A 14,300-nucleotide genomic window follows, 5' to 3' on the forward strand; every position below is an offset into this window, starting at 1 on the left:
AAGGTGAGGAAAAAAGAAAAAAAAAAAAAAAAAAAAAAAAAAAAGGATGAAAGCAAGTAAATAGATAAATAAATAAGAAAGAATGAAAACAGGAAGTTTCACTGTGTGGAAACGTGATGTGATTTTCCTTCTCTTCAGACAGAAGGGGACAAGAGAACTATTCCTTATTTCTGGGAACGTCAGTGAGTTTATCTTTGTGTTTGACAGCCAAATCAATACAATCCTTTTTATTACACTACATCGACATACTCCTTGAGAAAGGACCAGCGCTCTGTTAGATTACTCCTCAGTAATACAGCAATGGAAGTGAACACGTAGTAATGCTCAGCCATGTCCTCCTTCAGACCCACAGGGTCTCTCTGCAACTCTCACCCAGCAGCACGCATGAAAAAGCTTGACTTATCTAGAGCCTGCACATTGCCCCCTTGGTCAGTTTTCATATGCGTCCCTTGCTGCTGCTCGTCAAATGGAGCCCTACCAGTGTTTGACTATTATTCAACAGGGTCTCACAGGAAAAGGGTAATGGGGAGAAAAAATGGATTAAAAGTCAGGCCAGGAACTTTCCCACTGCTTCTCAAAACCCATTTGTGCCGATGTACCAGGTCTGTCAAACGGGGCTAGGCATTCAATAGCTTGCACAAAACAGGAAACTCACCTACTCTGGATGCCAGTGCTGAACACAGTGAAGAGTTAGTTTAGTCATTCCAAAGGCTTTTTGAACAAACTAACACCAGGAGGAAGAATGCCATGGATTCTCATGAGGGCCAAGAGCTCCTTTTAAGAGTCTGTGCCTCCTCCATTCCTGCGGATGGCCATCTGGAGTGCTAAGGCAAGGGAGGACAGGAGTCTTTCTTTCCAGCAGGATGAGATGATGAGTCTAAAAGATCCTTGGACAGGGGACTTAATGCTTAGAATAAATCAGGGAGAAGCATCTAGTGTAAGAAAAGGAAGGGGAAAAAAACATATTATAGAGTAAAGCGTGGGTCACTTGCTCTCATACTTCATAGATGTTTATCCTCTCCTCTGTAGTTCCTGAAGCCACTGCACATTTACCTGGATGTGCTAATCCTGAGAGTACCTAAAAGAAGATGGACAAGGTTTAGCACATAAGCAGCCATCTTTGATGAGACCTATTTATATGAGAACATTTTTTTCCTCCCACCGTTCCTCTGCCCCACCAATAACTCCATCTCAGGCAGCTTTTTTGTGTATTTCAGAGCTGTTCACTTTGTTTTGTCTCCTTCAGAAGATCAGAATGTGACTGCTGTTGACAAGTGAATCCTTTGCAGTTCTTCTGCAAAGAGTGGGGTGATATAGGCCAGGCAGTGGGTACCCAGTTGTTTTACTAGCACTAATCTGTAGGGCTGCTCCCAGCTGAGCCAGAAGAAATGCGGTCAGTCTCTGCCTTGCAGTGATGATTGTGGTAGACTAGCCAAAGAAAGTTGCTGGAGAGTTCTGGATAATGTGAGTCTGAGTGCTTGGCAATAATGTAGGATCAGGACCTCACTCACATGTGCAGGAACGTACATGTGCGAGATTATTGCTGCCATTCTCGTGGCTTGCAGCTTGCAGCTGAGGAGTTGAAGTGCTAAGAATTTCTGATACCATATGAAATCTAATTAAATTTCTTCATAATATAGAGCGGATCACTCTTACCAGACATGCTGGTGCTAATGTAACACCAAAGTCTACTAAGAATATGTGAGGTTAGTGTTATGGCCTCTGTCTGTTTCACAGAGATACAAAGAGACAAGGCAAGCACCAAGATGTGGGATTTCTGCAAATATTTCATGAAAATGTGGTTCTGTTTCACAGCTTTCTATATACATTGGCAGACTGATATGGAATCAGGTGGGGATGCTGCTGAGGCTTGCAGCAACAGCAGAGAGAAACAACAGCTAAGGGACTTATTTCTCAATAATGAATGTGGTGAGCTAAAATAGAAGCTCAGAATTTTGGGATTAAATGTATTAGAATTATTGAGTTATTAATAATCTGTCTTTGAAAGCTGAGAGATCATCTTACATTTATATTAAACGTTTTGTTACATTACACTCTAAAATGTCATGCTGTGTAATTGTGAAGGGAAAGGAACTGGAAGAAAATAACTCATAAAAGAGTATTGCTAAAAATATATTTCTGTAACTTAGGTAAAGAAAAATAGTATGTATATTTAGTGAGGGGGAAAAGGGCGGGGGGGAACGGACTCCTAAAATGAGAGTTAATAAATGAAGTTATGTTATGGACTGATTTTTATGGCTCAGTCATAAACCTTTGAAAGCAAGGGTTTATAGTGTAAATGTTGAAAAAATGTTGAACACTGTAAAACATTCTGTAATGGTACCAGATTTCTGGGATTTCTTTATGTATTTTGTTTTTATAGCTAAGCCTTTTGAAAAGAAATAGTACAGATTATAGTCAGAACTACAGATGAAGAAAGGTAGCTTTTTGCTCTAGTATAATAAGTATTGGTACTAAGGATTATTGACTTTCTAGCAACATACTGTAAGTCACCATAATAAAAATCTTGACCTTTTGCAGTTCAGTTAAAACCTTCAGAGTGAATTACACTTAAAAAAAATACCTTTTTAAAAATAAAAGCTACTTACTTAGTTACTTGAAATAATTCTGCTGACTATTGATTTTTTTTCTCATTATGTTCACATTCTTCTCTTCACTCACAGGAAATGACTTCTTGGTTCAGAAATGAAATATTTGTAAGTGCGTGCCACACTTCTTAGAGATGAGTTTGTGTGCTTTTAGTTAACATAATCATTCCATCCATGCACCAAACTTGTAGTATTACTTATAGTTGTAAATTCATAAATTTTAGTCAGATATTACATACACAGAAACACTAATTTATTGTCATGAAACTGATCCGACCTTTTTTCCTTTGAAAAAAAATCTCCTTAGTAGGTAAGGATTTTTAGATATAAGATTGTATAAAACAGCTGGGATTTTTTTTTGTTTTTCAATGATGTTGCATGTTTTTATCTACTGCCATTCTATTACTGGTAAGTTATTACTCTAAAAAACCCTCATGGTCTATTATGGATAACACAGTATTTGTTAAGTTTAAACATGTCCTCATCTGCAAAGATGAACCTTTCTTGAGATTATCACTGGGAACTGTTGCAGGAGCTCCAATCAGATGAGTAACTTCTAATTCACCACAGCCTTAAGCCTTTCTACAGGTACCATGGGAAGCTGTGCAGAAATAAAGAATCGTTATCACCAGCCCTTCCCATCCTTCCACAGTAATGACTGATTATACCCAGCCTGGGACAAGCATATAACATCTTTTTTAAAAGCAAGGTGTCTCCTTTCAAAGAAGGAACTAGAATCTACTAGTATGTATACATTGAAAAAGCTGAAGCTAAAAGCACTGTACGTTCTTCAAAATGACCTACTTGTATTTTTCTCCAAAACCTGATGTCGTAAGATGGGGGTGGAAAAGCATATTTTGTCCTATTTGCCTATGGCTGCTTGATTAGTGTGATGACTGAGTTTTAGGGGACTGGAACTTCTGCTCCAACTATTGGAGGCTGTGCTATTTCAAGGACCTGGTAGCATCAATTCCAGACTGCAAGAACTGTCAGCCTTCACAGACAAGGCGGTTAAAACTCTGATGTTGTATGACTTCAGGGGCATGTGTGTGCTAGGCTGAACATAAATTGTTTAAGCAGCATAATCCTTTTTATTCTGATTATAAGGGATGCAAATGAGCCATATGTTCATGTGGTACAGCATCTAGACGATGGAAAAAGAATGTTTAATAAAAATTAAGGGATCACCTCTTAGTGCTAATAAGCATTGCTGGATTAAGCAGTGTAGGTCAAAACAACTGGGAACAGTTTTAGCATAGTGGAAAACAAGGTTTGCCAGGAGAACATGTATTCTAACAACTCTTCCTATATTTGGACTGGCGACCTCTTTGGAACTGGCTTCTCTGGAGCTACAGAACAGGAAACCAAGGAGAATGAGTGAATTACTGAATATAGTGTCAAAGGTTGAAGAATATATTTTTATGGTCTTTAACTGTCTCTCAATGTCTGCTTGCATAAGAAGAGATGTTTGTATGCATCTGTATAGACATGTGCTTTCCCACTCTTTGTCTGTGAACCAGCTGTGAATGTTTATTCCCACAAGAATTTCCACATACATGAAAAATTTTACTTTATTTGTTTTCCTGTCTTGAAAGTTGTTTTCTAACTGCTGCTTCCACAAATCTTATGAAAAGACATCTAGCATGGTTGCAAAGACCCCCAGGGTGTTTTCTTATTTTTCTGGGTTTGTTTTCATCAAAAACTTTTTGCATTCATTTTTTTAGTCTTTGCTCGGCTCTAAAGTTAAAAAAGTTTAGTCTTGGTGTTAAACATCTAGTCTAGATTCATGTTTCTATTTCCAAATCAGATACATGGGCATGAGTTTCAAATTGAAATATTGTTGCAACATTCTGTCCTTGTTTAAGCCACATTTGGGACTGATGTGATAACCTGAGAGAAAATAAAGAGATTTGGTGGTTAATTAGGTGAAGGGCAGATGCAAGTACTTTTTGATTTAGCTCCTGGAATGTCAGCTTATTCTGCAGGATATATTGAAGGTTTCCACGGATATAGAAAATTGGCTAGGAAGAGAAATAAGCAAGCCTGAAATCTTCTCTTGCTTTTAAGGACTGATCCAAGACAAGTGGCACTCTCTAAAAAAGTAGCCATAAATTGAAGGTGAAAACACATCCAAGTGGCTTGTAACAAAAACAATACAGTTCAAAATGGATTCTGTAATGTATCAGTCACAACATATTTGGTCCTTGTTATCTTTATACTATTTTTATATCCTTGTAAAAGAAGACTAGTCCATTGTTTCATAATACTGTGTAGAGAAGATTAATGTATGGTACAAAGGTGGCTGTGGAAATTGTACCCCTTGAAATGGTTTTTCAAAGGCAAGTCACATCAGGATGGCCAATCTGTCTGCATGCAGTCTTAGCTCTGCTAAGAAGCAAACCAGGTTATATTGAGAAGCAGGCCACGCTTTGTGCTTTATAGTTTTAATAAGTACCAAAATATAATTCACCATTTAGAACAGTTTAGTTCCTTATCATGTCCGATGTCCTTTTTAAGGTAGCAAGGTGATGAAGGATGAGGGCTTTATTTTCATGTATTCTATAAAACTGAAGTGTACTTTATTCTTGCAGCTCAGAAGATAACTTTGTGTCACCACTGAGCTCTTTCTTTAGGCAGTACTCTCTCATGAGTATTGTATTTCTGGTGGTATTAAGCAAGTAGGAGTCAAGTGAAAGCCACCAGAAGCTTAAATCTGTAGGATGTCAAAATAAGAAACTAGATTAAGTGTTGGATGCAGATACAACGGATAATAAAGTCACATATTTTAAAAATTCAAGAGTATCACATTTGCTGTGCAAAAATGTACATATAATTTGTTCTAGGACAGTAGCTAGCCATATCAAAGGATCTTTTCAAGTTTGACTCTTGTGAGGTGTTGTAAGGGCCTGGCATCACTGAAGTCTGGTTTTGAGGACTGCTTTTCTTTGGGATTTTTGTGAGGATAAGACCTACATTGTTCTTAGAAGTAGACTTCTGGTCAGTATTCATTCTCTTTTTATTCTATTGTACAAATGTTTTCCCTCTTCATGGAAGCTTTAATTTGATCACATTAGTGCTTTACTGTTCTCTCACAATAAATGGACTTAGTGGTTATTTTACAGTTTGGTGTAATTCAAACAATTATGTTCTGTAATATGTGGGTGTTAGTAGAAAGCCAAGAGTAAAGAAGTGGCTCAGATTGGGCAATGAAAAGCATAACAAACTGGGAAATTTATACCACTTTTAGCTAGTGAAGCAAGATTTGCTTACAAGATTGTTATACAGGAAAAAAAGTAAAATAACACATTTAGCTTATGGTTTTAGTGGGTTTTAGAAAGATGAGGACACTTCATTTACTTTATTATTGAAAACTGGCAGACCTATTATTTCGAAACATATCTTTTAGATCATCATAGTGAAGCCATGCTGCCAATATTAGCCAAGTTGCCAAATTAACACAGGCTTCTTGCTTCATTATTGTTTCTTCTTTTGTATTGTATTGATAGAATGTAAAGTGTTGGAAATGAGCCAATGTTAGGTCTAATTTCCATTTAGTGGTATAATGAAGTAATAAACACAATTTGATTCAGATTAAAAGTTTCTTCCCCTCCTAACTAAAAGCTTTTTAATATCTTTTTGTAGCTTCAATGTTTATACAAAAATAGCTATTTAGCTGAAAAAAAAAGGCCAAATTCAGCCCTTGCTACTCCCAGAAGAAGCCAGTGCTCAGAATTTTTATGGTATCTGGCTAAGCAAAGCACAAAGCATTGCATTTAAAAAAAAAAAAAAAGATAGCCAAATTCAGCCCTTGCTACTCCCAGAAGAAGCTTATCCTCAGTGCTCAGAATTTTTATGGTATCTGGCTAAGCAAAGCAAAATCATTTATTCAACTCAGTCACGAACATTAGCCCAGACTTGTCCTGTGAGCAAAACTTAAACAAGTATAAATGAGGGCATTTCCTTCACTCCCTGCACCCAGCTTGATTGTTCCCCTTAACCACATTACTCCTTGTGGTGTTTGCTGCACAATAATGCTCAACACCAGGTAGTATACAGTACCCAGCTGAAATCTATATTTAATAAAGAAAATGCAGAACAGATAGGAAGAGGCTTTTCTCCTTCAGTTTTAAAAGCACTGGACCAAATCCTGCTCCAAGCTGTATTGTGTGAGCAACACTCATGATGGAATGAACATTTGCCAATAGTAACTTGGTAATGTCTTTGAACAAGACCTGATGGGAAAGAGGGAAATTAACTGGAAGAAAGAAATACGTCTTGATAGGGTTGAGGATCAATTAATAATTCTTTCTGTAATACTTCTCCTGAGGTTATTTTAGATTCAAGGTCTTCAAATCTGTTTCAAACTTTTAAGCAAGGAAGCCTTGACAGTGTCTAAAATCTTCACACATAAAAGCATATAAACCTGGAGCTTTTAAATTGCTAATGATTTGTTTTATCTAGTCATTTTCTACAGCAAATTCTAAAGCAGTAATTAAATCTGTAGGCCAAATTCAGTCCTTAGCTGAATGCAGGAACCACTTCCAAATTTAGGGCCAGGACAAGGGTTCTTCTCTGTTTCTTAAAGTGTTGTGCTACGAATTCACATGCTGTATTACAACAATATTCTGAGAACCGATTTTAAAAAAATATTGTATATATTTAGTACTTATGTATATATCACCATGCCATGTTATTAGGCTCATAGCCGGTACAGAATTAAGGTGTTTGGTTGATTGAGGAGAGCACTGAACTTCTGGAAAAGCTGGTTGCCCATTCGACCATACTTAAGCCTCCTCAGTCCACTGGAGAGGTGGTTTAATGATTTATCTATGAGCTGTAAGCAACCTTAAAGTGTAATTTTCTCTTCTTCTACTCTTCCCCAGCGATAAACTTTGAAATACCTTGCCTTTGTCCATGAGAAAAATGGAAACTAACGTTGGAACTTTCAGAAAACTTTCCTGGAACAGAAAATTTTTCATTCTTAATTCTAACTAAAAGACAAGAGTCTTGAAGGGCTTCCAAACACCTTTGAAAATATGCTAGAATTGACATACATACCAAGTTATTGAATGTGAAAGCAGTGCAATGTGATCCAGAGTTGTGACTCAGAAGTCAACTGCTATGTTAGAAAGGTGGAAGAAGCCAGAATTAAGTACTATCAATTGTCAGAAAAGGTAACCAAGTTATATTTTCTGCATTAATGCTATCACCCAGGAGGCAGGAGAGAAAGCAAGCATGGATGGTGGTCAGTGCAAAGTACTGACCTATGATGTGGAACAGGTTGTTTGCTCCCAAGTTTGCTTGTGAACTACAGGCCAGAAACAGTGCAAAGACATAAAGTATGCATAGGTAGAATTATCCAACAACATTTACCCTGCTCAAAGTCATATTGACATTAATGTATTTTTTACTAATGGAATTTTAGGAAATTTGCAACTAGTGTACTTAGGTTTTACATTATTTTGTTATTACAGGCTGTATAATTCATATTTATACAGCCAGTTCAGGAGCTTTCTGAGCAAATCACCGCTGAGGAGAATAGGGATACATGGAGCAGAGGAATCCTTGCTATTTTCTGTGACTACTGAAAATGGGAACGACAGGCAGATATGTGTGCTGGATTAATCATGTTGATTTGTAGACAGGTAGCACAGGGACACATTATGGCTACATATCACTTTCCTAAATTTCAGTGTGCCATGCTCTTATTTTTTCTCTGTCATGTTTAATGAAATATAAACAAACTGTACATTAGCTACCTGTGTGCCTCCAGTATAAGAGTAATATTAGTTCTCTGATCCCACCTTCTACCAGAGATTATCAGGGCTTTATTTATGTATATGCATACATGGAGAGAGAGAGAGAGAGGAAGAGCACATGTTTGTCACCAGGAATTGTTCTTTTAAGACGTGTTGAACACAAACTTGGCAAGTAATTTATCATATTTATTAGACAGTTATGCCTCTGCAGACTGTGGAATGCCTCCCAAGCTCAGGTCTCATCACGTTTCACTCTGCTCCTGAAATTTTATCTCCTCCTATTTCCTCAGTCTGTGAAAGCACTGTGGGTTTCTGCTCACTACACACTACAAAAAGCTTTGTGAAAAATCAAGCAGAAACAAATATTATATGTTCTCTCTGTGGCTTTGGATTAGCCTCCCTAGGAGTGGTTGGCCATGGGGTCTTGAGATATACATTGACAAATAATGAATGATGATAAGCTTTTTATTCAAGATGTATCCATTTGGGGTCAGAAGCTGTAGATGATGTCCCTTATCTAATCACCGACTTGTTTTGCAACAACCAAGCACTGAATGATAAAATTGTGAAATGTGTTCTGTGAATTTATACACTCTAGATTTCCCTATAACCTTCATATTTAAAGGGATTATCACTTGCATGTGGAGTGGACTGCATGTTGCCTTGAGTATTGATGTAACTTTCTGAAGTGATGAACGATAGAGCTAACTGGAAAAGGCAAATCTTTACTGTTAAGAAGCCTGTGTTTTAATTTGGAATTTTTTGTTGGTTTTGTTTTTTAAAATCACAGATCTGAACAAAAGGACAACTTACACAATGTCTTCCATGGGGTTTCCAGATGTAACAACTGATGTGGAATTTTTCAGCTTTCTGGAAATACCTCCAGTGGCCTGTGCCCTAAACTGTAGGGCTACCAGGCTGCCTGAGAGCACCAAAAACCAGTTAGCCCAGGAGATGGGCATCTAAAACAAGCTAGCACCGAGGGCTTGCTTTGGATGTTTCTAAGATGCTGATCGGTTGACTTGTTTGGAAATAATTGCTAAAGGGCACTCAGTCACCAGCTCTGAAATCCAGTTAATTAATATTTGTCAGAAGAACTTTACCCTGACGCCTAATGTCTAGTTATACTGACCTTTAAAATAACACTTGCAGCTGAGCTAACTACTTAATAGCACCCTGTCTCCTGAATGCTGGCTTTCAGAAATAGGCACAGCAGGCTTCTGATACACTTTTTCTTTTGTTCAAGACTGTCACACTTCCTGTTCTGCTTTTATTAAGAACTTTTCATCTAGCCATACTGCAGACACAGCTATGGCTGAGATCACTTATGCTTTTCATGTTGCCTATGTCCTCTTGCAGACATAGTCAATACCTTCTCCGAGGAATTCCCCGTGCTTAAAATTACATTGTCTTCCTTAACAAGTTTTTTTTGGCTAAAGTGAATTTCTTGCTCGTCACAACTTTTTCACCTTTTATAACACTGACAGGTCTAATCTCATAAAGCTGATTCACTAAACATGCATATAACCAGATCTGCAATTTCTAGTTTGCTTTTAGTACAGACCATTCGTAAGATATAGACATGAGGTTTGGTTTTCAGAGCTGATTGTCCAAACATTTCCTCTCTACCTTTTATCAGACAGTGGCATCACATTGCACAGCCAGGTATTGGGTAAACAGAGGAGCAGCAGCAAGCCAGGTCCCTCAGCAGCTCACACATAAAAAAGCTGCCACAAAACTGGCATCATCAAGGTTACCAAGCTTTCAATATCCGCAACTACTTGGGCATTGCAACCTCTCACGAGACAGCTTCACTGTTTGCCTCTGTGCAGGCTGCTACTAGCTACCAGGCTCACTTGGCTGTTGCTGGAGGTCAGCGTCCATTTCGGGAGGGTTAAGTAGCCAAATGGTGTGCCTGGGAGCTCTGAGACTGTGCAGGTTAGTTCTGCAGCATCCTTCTGCTACTCCTGGTTGTGGGGGGTGGGAAACATTGGGAGCCCTGTTTCCCTGAACACACCACAAAACAAGTTGTTGGGAATCTGAGGAGCCAAGGAGCTCCTCTTTTCGGAGAGAGGTTTCTAGCATGAGGAAGTTGGCAGCTGGCAAGAAGTCAGACAGCATTGCCTCAGAAATTGGAAATCAGCTGGTTCCAGCCTTGTTGAATCAGCATTTCCAGAGGAAAGCTGTTCTGTCAGAAGATTTTCCACCTGATATCATGAGCAGAAAAGTGAAAACAGCCCACATTGCAGTAGGAGATTTTGAAAAGGTCATTGACTAAGTACTCATTTTCCACCTTAGCATATTGAAGATTGAGAGCATATTTCAAGAGCAGAATGATGCCCAAGTGCTCAATTGTCTTTGGAAAGTTATCTTTTTTTCTCTGAATGTCCCAGCCTGAATGTCTGGTACTGATGCTGCATACCTAAGATTGCCCTTTGGAAAATTCCCCCACATGTGGTTTGTACAAGTTGTACTGTATTTTAAAGATTTAAAAGTTCACTCATTTTTTTTACCTCTAGCACTTTAAAATTCTTGAATTACAATATTTTAGGAAAATAATTTTATTTTATCCTTATTTATATGTATGCAATAGATTAGAATCACCACCTTTAAATACTATTTGACTCTTCCAGAGGCATAAGTGTGACACTGTGTATTAGAAAACGTGGAGTTTCTGCAAAGGCACTAAAGTCACCTGCCTGCACAATTAAAATAGATAGAGATACAGATATTTTTACAACACACTTTACTACTAAACAAGTAGAGTGCACTTCAAAATCCAATGAAGTTAGAATGTTGACATTTTACAATTTCAAAAGGGACAGTAATTGTTTCTTAAACAAATGGAGACAGAAAGCAGAAAAAAGGAACATTGTTTCATCTGAAAAGGAAAAAAAAAGAAAGTGGTGCGTTTTGTTTGTGTTCTAATTTGCAGGCACCCTTCTTGGCACACGCACATAAATGGGGAAAAAGGAATAGAAATAAAAGCATCCAGCAAAATGTGGTTTTGCCAGTTGTATTTTACCCTACTGTATCATGATAACATAAAGCTAAAACTAAAGAAAAATTGCTAGTGCTAGAAAATAAAAAGCAGAGAACAAGAGTGTCAAGAGGTTGTTCATACCTCCCTTGTGTCCCCTGTGCGTCCTTTGATAATAAGGAAGGCGATGCTTTGTATTGTGCTGCTCATCATCACACTTCCTTGACTATTTAATCCAACAATAAGAGGAAATCAGCAATAAAAGAACTCAAAATCAAATATGCAAATGGCAAGCGATACGATTCTATTTTCCCTACTGCATGGCCAAGTTTACACTCATCTCTGCCTCTTTCTGTACTCAGTTATTGACATCAAATTAATGGGATGAGGCACAGAAGTGATTATCTGTCATTTTGTATTGGACATCCTCTGTTCAAAAGCAATAAATGATCTGAAGGCTTTTACAGTGACAGAAATACATATTAATTAAAATGAATACATATAGTAATTAAAATGAAAAACTTTGAAGCATGAACTTCAGTTTAAATATTTAAGTAGTTATCTGAACTGTAGTTGCTGCAAATGGGATTGCATCAGATGCTAGATAAATACATTGCCTGGTATAGACATCTCTTTAGTGGCATGATGCAAAACCCGTTGTAGTTGCTGGGGGTCTTTTCACTGATTCCAAGTGTTTTGAGTCAAGCCTTTTGTTACTGTGCTTTTGCTGGTTATTTTTATAAACATGCTGTACCGTATTCTAAGAAGCACTTCCAGAGCACTCCCAGTCAGGGAGGAGCAGGGTATAAGGCAGGCATTGTAGCTGCTTGCTCTAGGTGTCAAGGTGTAGAATTCTTTCTCAATTGCTTTACAAAATACTGCAAAAAAACCCATCAATCTTTTGTTCATTTCATATTGCGCTATGTCTGGGTTCTCTACAAATGCTCTCATCACTTGAAAAAAACCAAATAACTGAAGAGTTGCATTTTGAGCTGTAGCATATCATGTTTCTGGAAAAGAGAGAGCAAAGCGGCATCAAAGTTGAATAGTTAGAAGCCTTGAAGGCATGAGTATGGGTTATTCTGAAATGGAGCGTAGAAGCAAGAAGAGGATAAGCTTTGCAAATTCCTTGAGATAGATTTAGAAGATCATCCAAGGGCAGTTCTTTATGAAACCCCTCAAATAAAGTAATATTCTCTGTCTTATGCACATACTCACAGAAGCACGTTTACCGATGTCTGTATAAAGTATGCTCTTGTAGCCAGTATGGTAGCAAAAATGTGTGAGTGTAGTACAAAAATCATATGCCCTGAATTACTTTTAGTGCTATGTATGCTGTTACAATTTTATTCCTAAAATGATAAAAACAAAAAAAGTTAGAGTTTGTAAGGAAACTGCAATATGATTCCATCCTCTTTATCAGAAGAAAACAGTCACCCTATGTCTGATGTAACATATGACAGAAATTGCAAAAGGGATAGGTCTAGAATGGGCTAGTCATAAATGCAGAGAAGTATCCATTTGGTGGAATGCTCTTTAGGGAATGTCAACGTGTACAGATGGTTCACCCTATGGATGTAACATATGACAGAAATTGCAAAAGGGATAGGTCTAGAATGGGCTAGTCATAAATGCAGAGAAGTATCCATTTGGTGGAATGCTCTTTAGGGAATGTCAACGTGTACAGATGGTTTTTATCATAAATCTTTTCCTTTCGTTTTTGTGATTTTTGTTTTCTTTTTTTTTTCTTGGAAGTAGAGCTGCAGGGATGAGTACCTACCCTATCAGTAGTTCATTTAGTAGCTCATAGGCCTTAACATCACAAACAGCTCTACTTGGTGCTTTTAACAAATATTGTTTAAAAAAAAATAATTTCCTTATGATGGTTTATAAATAGTGAACTTCTGCTCAGTAGACAATATGCAGCATGCTGTCACTGTTTTTCATCCTTGACTCTGTATAAGCTGATGAATGTTTCTGTGTTCAACACAACAACTTGTTAATCCTTAGCAGTAAGATTTGTCTCATCTGAAACCGAAGTTCATAGATATTTTAGGATATTGGTCTTGGCATGTAAAAAAACCAGTCTTGATGCTAACTTAGAAAAAATAATCTAAATGTTGGCCCTCTACAAGAATTCATGTGGTAGCACTCCTCAAATCAAGTTTTTTCTTTATGTGTGTGTGTGTGTGTGCGCGCACGCCTGTGCATGCATTTTTCTTGAGTGCACAGCAGGTGTGAGAAACTTCACAGTTTGGAAAAGATAGAAGATCCAAGGTGAGGTCCCTAAGGAGCGATTTAACCAATATTTTGGTTAAAAAGAAATGTTTGGCAAATATCGTTTGAATAAGTGTGCTGATGAACAGGTGGGTGAATAATTGTGCTGTTAAGGTTTCTGAAACAGTAATACTTTATGGTATCGTTGTACATATTGTAGTGTTACAACATTCACAGACTGAAAATTGATTCATATTGAGCTCAACACCTTTGTCCGTTATAAATAACAATCTTTTGATTTTAAGCATATCTGTATAGATGTTTGTATAATCCTAACACTTAAAATAGGGAACAAGGAGATACAGAAATACATCCTGAGGTGAGATATGGTTAATAAACATAGGAATATGAACCATAAATAATTCAAATTTTACTTCTGTTCTAGGGACATTAAAATAGTTTTGTCTTTAGAAGCTGGGTAGTTTAATAGAAAAACAAAATTGAAAATTATCTGAGCTGGCTGTTTACAGCTGTAGTAGATATCTGCTAATAATTAAAGACAATAGAATCATAGAATCATGGAATCGTTGAGGTTGGAAAAGACCTCTAAGATTATCGAGTCCAACCGTCAACCCAACACCACCATGTCCACTAAACCATGTCCCTAAGTGCCTCATCTACTCGTCTTTTAAATACTTCCAGGGATGGGGACTCCACCACTTCCCTGGGCAGCCT

This window comes from Aptenodytes forsteri, unplaced genomic scaffold (assembly GCF_000699145.1).
Source record: "Aptenodytes forsteri isolate BGI_AS27 unplaced genomic scaffold, ASM69914v1 Scaffold6, whole genome shotgun sequence".
In the NCBI taxonomy this organism is placed as follows: domain Eukaryota; kingdom Metazoa; phylum Chordata; class Aves; order Sphenisciformes; family Spheniscidae; genus Aptenodytes; species Aptenodytes forsteri.